The sequence below is a fragment of the Erigeron canadensis genome, chromosome 4 (assembly GCF_010389155.1).
Source record: "Erigeron canadensis isolate Cc75 chromosome 4, C_canadensis_v1, whole genome shotgun sequence".
Lineage (NCBI taxonomy): Eukaryota > Viridiplantae > Streptophyta > Magnoliopsida > Asterales > Asteraceae > Erigeron > Erigeron canadensis.
Genome location: NC_057764.1, coordinates 7,813,066 through 7,831,333, shown reverse-complemented (window position 1 = coordinate 7,831,333; position 18,268 = coordinate 7,813,066). Strand labels below are relative to the sequence as shown.

The following is an 18,268-nucleotide window of genomic DNA, read 5'->3' as shown; positions in this document are numbered from 1 at the left end:
GCTATATAACATATTAATAAGATCTATATCCTATATATAATTAAAAGTTCTATCATGAAAACATTAGCGCATTCCTGATGTTTTATCGATATATACTTAATAGGGTTTATTAGAAGTATTAATATGGGCTAAGTATATATAGCTTAAGTCGTAAAAAAAATGACACTAATGTATTAAGAGAATGATATAATACTAATTGAATGGTTTGTTATAACGCGTATGCTAATTAAAACGATATCACTAACATCCTTATTTTTGATAATTAAATTATTAGTGTCATAGAACATGAAATTTAAATACTAACGTGAATATGTATAGCGTTGGTTAAGAAAAATATTAGACAGCATATAAGGAATTTAGAATCATGGACTTTAAAAACAAATGAAGTAATGTTAAATAAATATGGAATGAATTGAATCAAAAGTTACTAAGGGATATGTATGTATGAATCAATATCTGTTAAGATAATAATAATTATTATTAGTGAAAAGAAAGAATTCAAATCGATTGGGTGTAGGTTACGACTACATGTATTCCAAATTTATGAAGCCAAATAAATATACTTTGTAACTACAATCATAAGTTCTATACAAATATTAAATCTTCTTTTAGTTTTTCTCATCTTGCACGGCTTGCAACAGTAGATAAATTGAGCACAAAAGCAATTTGTGTTAATTAAGTGAAACTAAATATTTGATCAAAATTGGAGAAACTTGGTCATATAAATCAAAGAGACGATCAAATTAGATAAAATCAAATCCTCTATTACTCAGCTACAATTTATTTTATAGGGTCAAATTTTGTTCCCTTTTATTCATCCATCAAACCCAACCTTAAGATATATATAAATACACATCGATCATAAGTTTTCAGCACATCTTCACCATTCAAAACAAAAACTACACCATCATACATCCCACTCTTCCGTTGACCGCAAATCCTTGATATATTGATCAGAAAGTTAGAAACAAGAGTCTATGTTTAGATCATGGGTCAGAAAGTTCGTAGCTAGATCTGCCTCGGGTTAAGCTATCACCCTTGAGTTGTTTCTTGTTCGTTTTGAGATCTATTTGAGTTCGTTTACGAGGCCCATCTTTCATCCGTAGAGGTATATCGAGATCAACTCATTTAAATATCTACCTTGTGTTTATATAATAGATATGAAAAGTATACTAATAATGTACGTACGTTTTGTGGTAATCGATCGCGAAACAGAAAACAAAAACTTTTCGATGATGGCATAAAACAAAAGTTCTTCTTTCAATTTAAGTATAATAAGACAAAAGACGTTATATAGAAATAGATCGAGAAAAACTTGATCAATAGCTAAACGATTAATCATATTACTGTTAGTTTTTGATGTTGCAAAATAATGACAACCTTTGTAGCGGGTTTTTCGCATACGTACATACAAGTAAGAAAGCCAGTCAGCCATATGACAAACTTTATCATTTTAATATATGTTTTAAACAAGTTATGGTTATTAACCATATTAAAGAAAATAAAACCTATAAATCTAAATAACTAATTCTTATAGAAATTCTTAAAGTATATTGATTTTAGTTAAAATTATTTTAATGTAGATTTTGTTTGCTAATCTTGGTGGAGTATACCGACTTTTGAAAGTTTAGACCTTTATTAAGGTACGGATATTCTAAAGGTAATTAGGAGCTTTTCGGTCCAATATTTTCTTTCAAGACTTTTATTTGTTATATATGTATATATTATTGTACGGATATTATAGTTGGTCTTAGGATCCTTCCGGTAAAATCTTTTCTCTCAAAACTTTATTTGATTAAATGTGTATTTATTTTTATAAAAGTTGCTTGTTATTTGAAAAATTAGTTGTTTGTTATCCTTTGTATAAATATTGTGATATCCCTGACTTTTAACGTACTAACGAGGTTGCCTTCAGAAATATTTATTTGGGAATCATAATATTTTAGTCTTTATAGTTGTGTCAAAACCATCTCTTCAAACCCGATTTGAGTATGGTCCCGAAAAGATGCGTTTGGTATATTACATTTGGTGCGATAATTTGTACACTAATATGTCCCTTCAATATTCGTTGGCCGAAATAATGATACAGTCGCTTATTATAAATCATATTGATTGGCCCCAAAAGATTAATATAGTCGCATTTTGTGATTTATGATATGTCCCTCGAATATTCATTGGCCACGGAAATTAATACAGACGCATACTGTGAATCATATTGATTGGCCCGAAAATTTATAAGTGACTCTATTGAAATTTTGTAAGAATTGGGTGGATGGAGATGTGGTTTTAAGTTAATATTTTAGAATGTCTCGAAATATATGTAATTATTATTTATTTGTCCGAAAACTAAGTTTGTCATTTGATATATTTAAGTGTATATATATATATATAAGTCGATCAAAAAGGTTTCTTAAGATATGCATATAAGAGTAACCTATCCATGGAGGTCCCATGGGCGCGTTATTGTGACACCGATGACGTGGCACCGGCCGTAGCGGTGTATTTGATTTGATCTACGACGTCTCCTTTTGATTACCCGGTAGTGGTATGCGCACTTTGATATTTTGATAGGAGGCGTATGGATCGGTCCTAGGCATTTTGTAAGTTTGACGGTTTGCGTTTTCGTAGTGTCATACGAAGCGTTTGACCCTTTGACAAGTAGTTTTGTTTGACTCTTATGTGCATTATTTTATGGAACTTGGTTTTATAGTCTAATTTGATTTGTTAATGTATAAGGTATTTGTGAACTATGCGTATGTGTACTTTGATTTGAAATAAGTTTGTTAAGGTAATAAGTTCGTTCTTTTAATATACGTCTCCGCATTTGATATTATATTTCAGCTTTTTTCATATCCGTTTACTGGGCTTTTTGCTCAGCCGTATTCCTTTTTCTTTCTTATATGGCAGGTTATCAGAAGGGCTTTGAGATCGAGAGAGTGTGTAGATAGAAGTGGATTTAGCACCCCTGGCTTTAGAGTTGTATTTCAAGCTTTCAGGTTGACTTTAGTTTGATTTTGAATAAGATTAACGCCTTTTTGCCTTTTAGTTCTTTTGATATCGTTTTGTATTGTTTAGAAAATTTCAAACTATCATAAGAAAAAACCGCTAAATAAAAGAAACGTACAAAATAACCCTTGAAGCCCGGCCGTGCAACGCACGGGCCTTCACTCTAGTAGAGAGAATAATGAGAAGAAGAATCGAGAGAGAGAGAGAGATATAATTCCATTAATTAGCGATCATTATGTAACACCCCAACTAAGGCGGAACAATGAGATGTACAGAAAGTCGAGTATCCAAAACAAAGTATTATAAATAACATTCACCATAGTTTCATTTGATAAAAGAATTTACAATTGTACAAGCATGTGAACCAATTTCCAAGTACAAATGCGTCCACCGTACTTGAATATTAAGTTCACGAAACAAATAACAAACACATGAAGTAGTAAACTACAATGATCAAGGCGGATTCCATTGCCTATCACAAAGTTTGATCTTTGACTCCAAAGTGCTATGCAAATAATCATGAAGCATATAAATCCTCAATGCTTAAGCTTATTTCCTGAAAAGGATGAAGAAAAAGTGTCAACTATGAAAATGTAGTTGGTGAGTGCATAGGTTTTTATATAAATCTTGGTACATCACCGTTTTAATACTTAGAAAAACTGATTTCTATTACATTTCGAAATATCCCTACCATATGATCGACAAAATTTTCATATCATGTTATCAAGTTTCCAAATACCATAATGTCATATCAAGACTTGGAGAATCTATAGTAAAATTTCAGGTTCTCATTTGTCAAATCATCATGAGAGAAAAAGTATATAAATCGATTACTCGTATATCATACCAAAATCATTCGGTTACCAAAATCATTTCAATATCACCAATTTCAACGTCTTTCAAGATATCATATGAGGGACGATACCCAATCCGTATGTTCAAACAATTTCCAATTATCAACAATATTAATATCAATTTCACTTAGCCACAAGGGCATAATTCAATATCAATTTCATTTAGCCACAAAGGCATAATTTACATAATTTTGATGAGTAAATGCTTGAGCCACTACTACTACCATTTTCAAGTCCAAGCTTTATAATACTTCTTATCTTTGCACAAGCTGTCAATCAAGTGCCTTACTTACTTGGGGTCGTGTCATGAGGACGACCGATTAAACTTACGTAGCTAGAACACCCTAATGGTCGGACTAGAAGTGATGGTCATCACGAAGGCAACCAACCTTCCACCGTTACGCTCTGGATGGGTGGACGACTCCTAGTTGCGCAACTATCTAACTACAGGCCTCCCTTAGGAGTAAATAGTAGTGTACCGAAAAGAAAACGGGTTGACAGAACTCAAGTTCATCATATAACAATTATCACTTGGAACATACGTTATAACTTCATATCATAATCATACTTATCAAGAGTCATTTCATATATCAAACTTTCTTTCAAGAAACACTTCATATATATATATATAATAACTTTACTTATCATGCTTTTCACCCCGAAGGTTAAACACATAAAATAGTTTGAAAGGGGGCTATGACTCACCTTGATATGCCGCATATTATACTCATCTATCCAAAATGGGTACTTCCCATCTATAGCTTCCTTGACCATATATCCATTATGTTCCTCCATCATTTTTCAAGCCAAGACTATCCCTACGATAGGACTAATATACGTAAGTTCCTATCTTAAGCCATCACTTAGAAATGTCGCTTTCATTATGTTGCTATCAATTGTGGAATCCAAGGATATTGCTAACATTCGCATTGTTTTGGTTGTAGCGATTGATGGTAAAAAAGGTTACTTTAATTACATGCGTAGTTATAAGTTGTTAGATTTTTGGTAACTTGGCTTCATTTGTGGTTTCACTTGGCATCTTAGGTTATCATGTAGAAATATCATATTAAGCTATGTTATCCTTATTCATCATTTGTTGTGTAACTGATTTTAGCGCGAATTAGCATTTGTGATATCAGTATATAACTTGATTAACATAATTACTTATTCCTATCTCACTTAATTATCTTTGTTTTATTTTTATTACACTTATCTCATGAAATTCATTTAAGTGTTATGGGCCATTATCAATTGGGCCTTAAGTGTCATGGGCTTTTAAATGTTTTGGGCTTACATTAGTTATTGGGCTTTACCTTATTTGGGTTAGGTGCATAATGGGTCATAGTGGTTATTGGGCTATAAGGCTTATTGGGCCAAGTGGGCCTACTGATTTGTGTTCCTTATGGGTTCATTATTTGGGCCGGGTTAGCCCATTATGGTTCTTAGTTCATTACATAGTCCATTATGCCATTTATAAGATTACTTACAAATTTTCTGTTTTATACTTTATTTTTAAGAAATGTTAGCTACTATTTTGGGGTCAAGACGAATTATTTGGACCTTCATGATTTTTACACAGTGACTTATATGTATCTAGTATTTTTTTGAATTTTTGGTGAATTTTTAGATGATGTTTGGTGTCCTTAAAAATTATCCAAACACAAACTGTCCCGAATGGGCACTGCTTGCGACATCAGAAGTTTTATAAAAGTTCTTGATGTTCTGCTTGTTAGAAAAATCCCATGATTTTATTTTAAGTTCACAACACATTGAAATTACTTTCCACCAAGTATGACCTCCTGGAACTTTATGGATTAGGAGATAAAAATTGTTAAACTTTATAAAATATTCATACAAAATTACAGTTTTGACCAGTTTCAGTAGAAAAATCATATCTTTCGTTTGGTTTAGTATTTTTGAGTAATTCCAGTTGGAGGTTAATCTTAACTCATTTTTCTACAACTTTTATTTTGATAGTTTTTCTTGAAAATGTCCTCACATGTTCAGTTTACCCGTTCTAAGACAGGAGATCAATTCTGTCAGAAAGTTTATTGGTTATATCAACTCACCAATGGTTTTGTTTGCTTGCTTTAACCTCTAGATTCCCACTAACAAAATTATTACTTTATTTTGTATCTCTTAACATCAAATATTCAGATTTCAAACAATTTCAAGTTCATCAATCATCCTTAAAAGATCCATCTCAAGTCCCATATCAAAACCAAATTAAACTAGTGCAAATCTAAGCATGCATGTAATCATCTCATCATATTAACAACAAATCTTTATCCATCTTCAATTCAACAACTTAAAAACATATTTTTATGAAAAACTCCAGAAATATATTCATCAAAATATATAAAAATATGACCATATTTCATAGGAAAATCACTTTAAAAGTTATTTAATCTATAACAACACTTTTGGGTCTTAAACTTGTTAAATCCTTGAATCTTTCTTCTAGATTTCGACATGCATGAGCATGAGGAAGAAGATTCTATCAACTTGCCTTCATCAAGTGTGTTTTTCAAAGAAAACATGAAGAAAATATAACCTTTTGATAAAGATATTTTAGTATATACAAAAACAAGATAGATTAAACAAAGAGATGAAGATTTATACCTTTGATGAACTCGGATTTGAAAGTGATTTTGGGCAGAAATTTCGTGGCCCTATAAGCTCTAAACAACCCTTATTCCAAGCTTGAAATAACCCTTAAAACTATCTTGAATCAACCCTTGTTTAATCCTTAAAAAAACCCTTATTATTACTATAACTTTAGTTGATTTCTCTTGCCTTTTTCTTTGTTATTGGAGCTGAAAATTTGAAGAAGAGAATGGAGGAAGAGTGCAGAAAATTTGAGAGAGAGAAAGAGATATTGTGTGTGTTGGTGAGAGTGAAAAGGATGGTGGAGTGTGAAGGATGGTGTGAAGTGTTGTAGTAACCAAAGGTGTCTTGGGAGTGTAAGGATGAAACATCTAGTTATATTTTGATTGGGTGAAGTGTATGGGGAGGAGGGGGCTGGTTTTAGGGTGGTGTTTTTAGGAGGGATTTTGAATTTTTGGAGTGTATTTTAAGTGTGTATGTATTTGTATAACATGTATGTAAGTATGGATGCATGTATGGACATTTAAATTAACTAGGTAGAAGACTTTTAAGATATATTTTGTGTTCATATGTGTATATATATATATCCGTGTATGTGTATATACATTTTATATCTTGGATTTGTTACTTAACTCTTTAGTTATGATCTTGCATTTTTATTAGACAAACATATATTTACTTATTATTATTCCACTCTTTTGCATGAATAAGATTTATAAATAAAATTTTTTTGAGATGGTCATTATATTTTTTGTGCTCATATGTACTTTAATTAACTTGGTGTTTGAACTGTTGGATATCCATAAGAAACTTTTGGGTTGTTATCTCGTCTTGTGAGTCTTGCATAGTTATTCTTATGATTTAACTCCTTGAAATTAAAATTTTTGGTTCACTGACATTTTCATGAAGTTCAATTAGAACTAAATATAGTATAAGATTGTCTTGAATGATTATAGTTTCTGTTTATAGCATTTCTAAGGCATTTCACTGTAATAGAGGGCATTTAGCACTAAGCCCCAAATGTCTAGACGGCTATTCTCTTAATAAACCTCTACGGATCGATACCTAGATAAGTATAAGTAAATAGTCTTAATTGGAATTGAGGGTTGTTACACATTAGGGTTACAACAAAAGCCTTATATCCCGAATACGACAGATGCGGAAGTGGTGAAGCCGGAAGTGGCTAAAGAAGTCGGAGGAAGAAAGTAGTTGGACTTATATTTATTGGCTAGAAATTAGAGATAAACTAGAAGTCTAATAATGAAGGTGAATATCCACTATAATATAAAATTATAATATGTATGACTTATAATGAATTAGGTGATGTTTTAAATTTGTATTTATTACATAAATTGGTAATTTTGCTATCATCTATTTTAAAAAATTATTTATTATATTAGGTGTTTTAGAAACAATATTTTTCTATAATCTCAAATATTTGTAATAGGGTTGTGATCATGTAAACATCAGAAAGTTGGTCAAACATATTTTGATTTGAAACTTAACACCATGTGTTTATAGCTTGCCCATCACCATCACCATTGCCGGAAATTATGACAGGATACGGGCGAAACTCTTATTCGATGGTAGCCTACCTAGAGCCATTTATAAAGGGGTTGGAAACCGGACGCATATGGTAAATGGTGTGATTTCAAGGATGACGATCCAAGAGATATTGTGGTAATTTGATACGGTACGAGCACTCCCCTTACTGCCATGGCTCCGCCATGTCGTCATCGTCGGAGGAGGAGAAGAGAGATAATGGTGGTGGTGATGGTAGGCAACTATAGATATATAGTATTAAGTTTCAAATAACAGTGTATTTGATCAGTTTTTTGGTTTCTACACATATTTTAGTTTTCAAATTCGTGATATAACATTGTATGTGTCAAGCGAATGTTGCATGTGTTTCTGGTTAATATATTGTTTTTTTCTCCGATGGAGTTGATGTATATATTAATGTTCTTTTGGCTGAATCTATTAAGTTTGAAGTTTATGTTGATTAATCCTTTATAGGATTGTATTTGCACCGCTAACAAGGCAAAGATCATTTGGCAACCTCCCTCAACCTCATGCTGTGTTATACTATGCTCAAAGAACAACTAAAGGAGGACTTCTTATTGCAGAAGCCACTGGAGTATCCGACACTGCCCAAGCGTATATATATATAAATCCAATGCTTATTATGCTATATATGGATATTGATCCATAAAGATTTTTGCCTTTTGTTAAAACATTTCTTAGAATTATATATACGGTTAGACATTGCAATGTAATGTGCTTTTTTTTTCAAGGTATCGAGATATGCCTGGTATATTGACGAAGGAACAAGTAGAGGCGTGGAAACCTATTGTGGATGCTGTTCATGCCAAAGGCGGAATCTTTTTCTGTCAAATTTAGCATGCCGGAAGAGTTTCAAATAGTGGTATATATACATTAAACACTTTGCTTATTGTCGATCGTTCTTTCTAGTTCATTTAATACGAACAAACCAGAAATCAAAATCTGGGCTGCAGGGGTGGGCCAGAAATCAAGATCACAGCAAACATTGCGAATTTATGCACATGATTACATGAATACCCTGCTATTTTTTCCTGTTAAAACAAAACTACGCCTGGTTTTGATTTTAATTACATAAACATGATGCATGAGTTCACTACAAATCATATAGCATTTGTTCACACTTTTAGGTGAGTGTAAACAAATTAAAAATTTTGTTTATGGAACAAACCTTCAGCCAAACGGGCAAGCCCCGATATCTTTAATTATATACACTTTTAGCTTAATATAATATCTTTAATTAAATAAAGATATTATATTTAGCTTAATATAATATCTTTATTTATGGAACAGACCTTCAGCCAAACGGGCAAGCCCCGATATCTTCAACAGACAAAGAAATAACTCCTCAAGTACGAGCTAATGAAATCGACATTGCACAATTTTCACCATCAAGGAAGTTAACTACAGAGGAGGTTCCTCTTATTGTTAATGATTTTAGAGTTGCTGCAAGGAATGCAATTGAAGAAGCTGGCCAGTAATTAATAAGTATTTATTCATGTAGCCTCCTTTTTATTATTTTTTTTCCCTTAACAAACAGTTTTATGTTAAAAAAATATAATAAATTATGCATGTTAACTACTTAGCATTTTCCGAAAAAGAATTAAGCTTTTCCATGGTAAATGTGTTATCGAATTCTATAACTATATTCTATGAAAATATAGGTTTTGATGGAGTTGAGATCCATGGTGCTCATGGTTATCTGATCGATCAATTTATGAAAGACGAAATAAATGATAGGACAGACATATATGGTGACTCTCTAGAATATCGTTGCCGGTTTGCTCTAAAAATTGAGGCTATTGTAAACGAGATAAGAGCAGAGAGAGTCGGCTTTAGGATATCCCCATTTTCAAGCTACTCACAATCAGTTGACTCAAATCCAGAAGCATTGGCCCTTTACATGGCTGAATCTTTGAATAAATATAAGATACTTTATTGTAGTGCAGTTGAACAATTGATGAAAAAGTTGAGGTCCCTTGTAGTCTCCTGCCTATGAGAAAAGCTTTCAAAGGCCCTTTTATGTCCATAGGAGGGTACGATATGGAAGAAGGCAACAATGTTGTGGCTGATAACAAAGATGACCTTGTTGCTTATGGTCATTTGTTTTTGGCAAATCCGGATTTGCCAAAAAGATTTGAGCTTAATGCTCCTCTTAACAAGTACAATCGAGAGACATTTTATACACCTCATCCTGTTATTGGATACACTAATTATCCATTTTGGGAAACCACAGTTTAAGTTCACTAGAGTTGGGGAAGTAAGCATGCTGAATGGTTTAAAACTTTAAAATAATAATGTATTTGTGTAATGCAAAGAAGTGATGTTGGCTATTGGCAGATTTTACAGTATAATAGATGTTTCCGTACTAATAAATCAAATCTCTATATATTATAAGCTATTTCAGAGAGCCCTTATTAGGCGACTTTCTAGTTTTGCCACATTAGATGCACTCCTATATGGCATTTTTTGTTTTGTTTTGTTTTCTTTTTGTTATCGCGTCATGCGACGGTGTGATGGTGATGACGACAAGTATTGTAGGTTAAGGTTATTTTTTTGAACGACTAAAATAGATATATATATATATATATATGAGAAAATCAACCAGCAAATCACTAGTTGACAAAGGGTACAAAACTTTTACAATTACAATCTAGAACTTAGACAAATACAACATAATTCTAGATTTGTCTCAAGAAATTATATGTGAGGATTTCAAAAACGAGTGAAAAACTCGTACCAATTACCTTATGAAGACACGAGAAAAACTCTCAACCAACCGGGCTAAGCCACCAGATTTCACGTCGTGGTGTTTTTTGATGAACCCATGAAGATATAGGAGCCACGCTGCATGCAAAGGACTTCTAAGCAACAAATCAAATTAACCACTATAACTTAGCCATCCTCCATAGGATTAGCAAGCGAGCAATTCCAATCGTATTTACGCTTCCTTTCATGGTTACATAGCCAAAGGAAACCAAGAGAGATAATCGAGTTGAAAGTATCATTCGGGAAATAATGATTACCATTATGTAAGGCATTATTTCTTCCCTTCCATACATGCCACCACCATATAAAAAATTAAAAATAATAGCTTCAATCACACCGTGCTTGGTGGTACTAACCTGTAACCCATTGTACCAATTCACCAAATCGGATGGACTAACTTCGGGAGATATCATGTTGTAACCAACCACTAATACTTCTTCTAATGCTGGTCGTAAAAGAGCAATGTGATTTATATCGTCAAACGGGTTACATCTAACTGTACTTTCATCCGGTAATAGAGGATATCTATTTTTGAGCAAACATAAATATATGAAAGTAGAAGATAACCAAGAGAAATGTAGCTTGACTTCTATGAATTATAGTAATTTTATATACAAACTAAATCTATGTTAATTAATTGATAAACAAAATGTAATATAAAAAAAAAAATTTAATTAAATACTTAAACTTAAAGTGATTCTAAGTAATTTATTTATCAGGTACGGATATGAAAATTGAGGATTTAAAGGTTCATTTTTAATGAATTATGCTTGTTAGTTGTTAGATACATATATTGATTGTATAAAAGTATATTAAATACACCGGTTCATGAATTGAGATTTTTGAAAAGAGAGGAAGAGAGTTTGACTTCCTTTTTTAATTTTAGTTATTGTAAAGCTTAGGATGGAGAGAGAAAATGAGGTAGAAAACGCTTTAATTATGTCTTATTTCGACACAACATGGACATATTGAATTTTTTCTTCACTATCACCAAATATTTTACTAGTATGGATATCTTTCAGTACTACGGATATCTGCTTTTTCATAAGTTTTGAGATCAAAACTTACTCTAGACATATTTGGTGATGACAGGGCTAGCTCACGTTTTTTGTGACTTTAAACGGGATCAAATTTGGAGGCCTAGTCTATAACAAAGAAGGTAAAGAAAAAAAAACGAACATGCGGGAAGGCCTTTCGATTTCTCCAAAATTATAAAACATGAACGTTACCATCATACTTTGAGAGAGAATTTTTTCAATTTTCAAGAAGTTGGGGTTGCAAGAATCGAAGGATGTGAGGTTGCGTGACTTCTTACCCTTTTCTTTTCTTATGTAAGTTTTTTTCTTTTTTCTTTTAATTAGCCGCTAGAATTAAGTATATACAAGACCTCGATGCTGGCTAAATTGGGAGCCTATTATTTTTGGGGACTTAAAGCACTCGCTTGATCCACTAATACATTTCGGCCGGCCTTGGGTAATGACTATATATAGATATTTAATTTGAGCTACATAGCTTCGTTATTTAACGTATGACCAAGTGAAACGACCGTTAGAACAAGGGACACATGTCTACAAACTACCCTTGGCGGTTCGGGTCAACTTTTGGGCCAAAAAATGCCATTTTGTATGAGCTATCATCCTTTTTATATTTTTTTGGGTTTTTTAAACATTATTTTTATCATAACATTCGGCCTACATGTATTATGCCTATACGAGTTGTTTTATATGTCATCGTAAACTAAGGAGATGACAGCTTTTATCAGTATACGAAATTTGTTTTTCTCGTTGTCACAGTTTATGATTAGTTTAAATCTTACCCTAATATCCAGCTTTATTTTGAATCAACAAATGTTAGAAATTATTTTAATATTCCTGAGAATCAAGAAATTCAATTAATTATCTTGTGTTTCCATCTATATGTAACACCCGTCGTTCAAAAATATGGATTTCCAAAAATTTCACCTAAAGGCGTCAAAGAAAAGCGGAAATAAACTTTAAAAGACCTAACCAAAAGATTCTCTTTGGTTCATTTATTATTTGGTGTTACTAGTCATATCATCAAAATAAGTTCAATTGGAAACCCATCGGTTACCCAACATTAAACAACCGATCACAATATCAATTCAAGACATAAACATCTTAACATAAAACAATGCCTAGAATAAGCAGCCACTTTGGGTAAACTATATCCATCCTCAAATGCAATATACCCATGCCTCGCACATTAATCATCTAGCTCAAGCTTGCTAGGCCTGAGAGAGCAACACATTTCAAGAAGCAAGTGTTAGCTAACGAATTAGCTAAGTAAGATAACATATGGTTTATAAAGCATTTGTCCATTTAAAACTTTATTAAAAAGTCATTTAAATAGTTAAGGAACAAATCACATCATACATTACATCTCACATAACATATCATCACACCAAACATCTTCATATAGGATAGGTCATCCAAAATATGCCTAGTCATCTTTCATATCTTTTTCACATATCATCTTTGCAAGTGTGACATAAGTCACGCATATCATATAACATCTTTGGAATTGTGACATAAGTCACACACATCATATAACATATTCATATCATTAAGTGTGACATAAGTCACACCCGACTAGATGGACAAACCTTACGACTGTACATCAATGTCGTTAAGGAATGGCAAGCTAATCCCGGAGTAATCCATATGTTCAAGACAAATGGGGCTGGTCAGACCTCTCGTATTACTCTTCACATCTTTGAACATGTTGCAAGGAGCCACCTAAGCAACCACATCTACGCACCCGCCGGGCAAGGTCAAGTATGGGTTAAGCTTAACACTTTCATCTAAAATTACAAGCTCGATTTCACATCTCATATAGTTTAGGTGTTCATATTACCTAAACATCATCTTTAACGTTTGGGCCCTTAAACCTGCACGTGTCATGGCAACTTAATAAGTCTAGAGAACTAGATGAACAAGCCATACATTCATGCACATTTCACATATCATCAACATATAATCACATATCAATTCATCTCTAGTCATTACATGGCATTTCATTACATCTCATATCATTGCATAACATTTCATAGCATATCATTACTTTTCATATCATTGCATAACATTTCATAGCATATCATTACATTTCATATCATAGGGACTCCATTTAAGGCTTCAATAGTAGTATACATAGACCATATCACCTCCCGTATAACCCCGAATACTCATAAGCAAACAAGTTATCATTAGGGAAGTTAATATATGAAAACCATGTTTTTGTTGAACCCTCAACGTATCAAAGTAGTGTATCTTACCTCGTAGAAGCGTACAACAAATGATAGCGCAAGTTACCAAGCTTTGCAAGTATTCCGACTACCTAAATTACAAGTATTTCGTTACGGTCCTTGTCACTAACCTCATGGGTTGGACACCATTCACGGGACACCATTTCACCTAATCCACCAATTTCCTTTCATTTCAACCACTTTATACATAAATTACAACGCACATTCATCAAATCCAAGTAGGGAAATAACACATTAACTCAAGGACCGTCTATCACAGCAATTGAACAATCTAACGACGGAGAAGCGAGAAACATGAGAATAAAGGCTAAAAGACATATTCACATATCAACAAAACAATTATCGTATAGCCTTAATCCCACACTTACTCATCCCAAACCCGTCCTAAGACATTTCATCTCAAAGGCTAAGCATACCTACTTAAGCCTAACTTGATCTCTATCGGTTTAAGTCCAATTCCTATGGCAAACCTATAGTTATTGGTTCACTCAAACCATTTCTCTGATACCAACTTGTAGCACCCGTCGTTTAAAAATAAGGATTTCCAAAAACTTTTACCTAACGGCGTCAAAGAAAAGCGAAAGTAAACTTTAAAAGACCAAACCAAACGAATCTGTTTGGTTCATTTATTATTTGGTGTTACTAGCCATATCATCTAAATAAGTTCAATTGGAAACCCATCGGTTTCCCAACATTAAACAACCGATCACAATATCAATTCAAGACATAAACATCTTAACATAAAACAATGCCTAGAATAAGCAGCCACTATAGGTAAACTATAGCCATCCTCAAATAAAATCTACCCATGCCTCGCACTTCAATCATCATCTAGCTCAAGCTTGCTAGGCCTGAGGGAGCATGATATGTCGTATTTTATACCCATTTCCCACGGTTTATATAGTTAAGTTAGCATGTTTATTGAGTCGTTTCGTATACATTTGTTGCGTTTATGGTATTTGTTAGTGTTTCAGGTTAGTAGCAGAAGAAATCGACATTCTTGGAGTGAAATAAGTGCTTACGGATGATTTCCGGGTCGTTTGGATGAAGTTTGGCGAAAGTCAACAAAAGTCAAACTTGAATGAAGTCAAGCTGAGCAGCAGCTTAAGAGCTGCGCTGCAGCTTTGAAACAGAAGATCCAAGCTGCGCAGCAGCTCTTCTAGTTGTGTTCCAGCAAAGTCAAAAAGTCAACAGCAGCTTAGGTGACCTGCGCCGCAGCTTATAAGCTGCCACGCAGCTTAAGGTCGATTCTGCACAAATTTTTTAGAAACATACAAATAGCTTGTTTTTCATTCCAAAACCCTATCTTACACTTTCCAGCCGTTTTGAAGACCCTTTGAGGAGACTTTTGATCAGATTTCTCATCTTTGAAGATCGATATTACGATTGGATTATTCTCGTTATTTCCGTTCAATTCTTTGTATTCGGTAACGATGAATTCTTTCTATTTGATTTGTTATTTCATATTTAATATGAGTGGCTAATCGCCTTTTCATCCATCTTGATGGAGTGAGACATTATGTAGGGATTGCACAATATTTATTAATTCAAGTGATTTGATTTAACATTTTGTCGAGAACTTAATCTATTAATTCTTTGTTATTCAATTATTGATTGCGGATAATTTGTGTTCATTGCTTAGTGACGACTAGGATGTGGGTATAAGTTATTTTGATTGCTTAGTTAGGAGCAATTGGTTCTATGACGGGTACGGTAGAGGGTCATCAGTATTTGATAAGAATTAACGGGTTGACGGTTGGATACAATCGATAGGCAAAATTGTTATCTGAAATGACCAAAACAATTGTTTAACTAGGGAAGTTATAAAAAGACGTCTCGGGGTATCGGTTTTAATAATGAAACTAGTTTGTGCAAGAGAGTCAAATAAGTTGCTAACTTGACGGGTACGGGGTTGGCGATAAATTTGAGTCTCAGTCATTTAATCACTAAATTGAATTTGAACATCATCAAAAGTGCAATCCTAACATTTTGTCTAGCGAAATCAAGATGGGTGACCTTTTAAATTATTGTTTTCAACAACAAACTTCTCTTTCGATTAATCCTCCGAGATTACTAACAAATTTTACTAACTACTTGCAACGTGGCAACTCGGCCACAAAACCCCCATATTTTACTTGAATCATTTAATGTTTACAATTGCTTATTTAAGTCCTTGCGAACGATCTCAGCTTACCATTTTTCACTATACTGCATGCGATCAGGTACACTGCCTATGAGTGTGTAGTAATCAGTATTTTCGGTAAATCGTGTTTATAAATTTAAAGCTAGATTTCGCACATCAGAGCAACACATTTTAAATAGCAAGTGTTACCTAATGAACTAGCTAAGTAAGATAACACGTGGTTATCAAGCATTTGTCCATTTAAAACTTTATAGAAAAGTCATTTGAATCGTTAAGGCACAAATCACATCATACATTACATCCCACATAACATATCATCACATCAAACATATTCATATAAGATGGGTCATCCTAAATGTGCCTAGTCATCTTTCATATCTTTTTCACACATCATCTTTGCAAGTGTGACATAAGTCACGCATATCATATAACATCTTTGGAATTGTGACATAAGTCACACCGACTAGATGGACAAACCTTATGACTGTACATCAATGTCGTTAAGGAATGGCAAGCCAATCCCAGAGTAATCCATATGTTCAAGCCAAATAGGGTTGGTCAGACCTCCCCTATTACTCTTCACATCTTTGACCATGTTGCAAGGAGCCACCCAAGCAACCAAATCTACGTACCCGTCGGGCAAGGGCAAGTACAAATTAAGCTTAACACTTTCATCTAAACTTACGAGCTCGATTTAACATCTCATATAGTTTAGGTGTTCGTATTACCTAAACATCATCACATATTCATCTTTAACGTTTGGGCCCTTAAACGTGCATGTGTCATGGCAACTTAATAAATCTAGAGAACTAGATAAACAAGCCATACGTCATGCACATTTCACATATCATCAACATATAATCACATATCGATTCCTCTCAAGTCATTACAAGGCATTTCATAGCATATCATTACATCTCATATCATTGCATAACATTTCATAACATATCATTACTTTTCATATCATTGCATACATTTTATAGCATATCATTATATTTCATATCATAGGGACTGCATTTAAGGCTTCAATAGTCGTATACATAGCCTATATCACCTCCCGTATAACCCCGAATACCACTAAGAAAACAAGTTATCATTGTTGAACCCTCAGCGTGTCAAAGTAGTGTATCTTACCTCGTGGAAGCGTACAACAAATGATAACGCAAGTTACCAAGCTTTGCATGTATTCTGACTCTTAGTCAAATACCCACTTTCTTATGGTCATCACTCCGGTCTAGATACCTATAAACATGACCCATGACAAGACTTGATGCGTCTGAGGTTCGTTTAGTACTTAAGGGCTTACATAACTCGATGGAACTCGACATTCACTCACTAAATTAACCTTTCTGGAAACTTGACATCATCATCATCTTTTATTAGAATTACCATTAGAAATTAGACTCTCTCTCGATTCCGTGGATAACTTATTTGTCAAAAACGGAGTTACGGTTCAAAAGTTATGGCCATTTGAAAATTCTGTCGCTATTGCGTCGCAACTTAAGTCATTGTATTTTAGTTGCGCCTCAACTAAGTAGTTGCGCCGCAACTAGCCCCGGTTCTGCACAAAACTCATTGTTTAACCTCCAAAACTTAACATAACACACCCCAAACAACCCCAAACCTTATGAACGACTTTTTTACCTCAAAATTCATCCTTTTAAGACCATAATGATGCAATGAAATCATTGATTAATCCTTACTTGATTTGTATCACAATAACAAATGTTTTAGGTTACTGAATCGATTAAAACACACGATTATTATAAAGACCTAGATCAGTTATGAAACGAATCAAGGGATTGAAAGGACATGAAATCAATGTAATAATACCTCAAATACTTGTAGATTACAAAAAGGGTGCAAACTATAGGTCAAAACCTCTTCAAATCACCAAGAAACGATCGTAACATGCAAGAATTGATCAAGTGAAGGGAGGGGACGGTTCTAGGGATGGAGAAGTGTGTGTGTGATCTGAATAATGAAAGAATTAGGGCTAATCACCCCCTAATCTGTTGGACACACTTTCCTAAGCTCACACTTAGG

The 18,268-nt window shown here is 33.5% G+C and overlaps 1 pseudogene; it reads left to right on the top strand.

The window, feature by feature from the left end:
- The first annotated feature begins 8,194 nt into the window (after positions 1 to 8,194).
- Positions 8,195 to 10,268, top strand: LOC122596924 (annotated as a pseudogene).
- Positions 10,269 to 18,268: the final 8,000 nt, after the last annotated feature.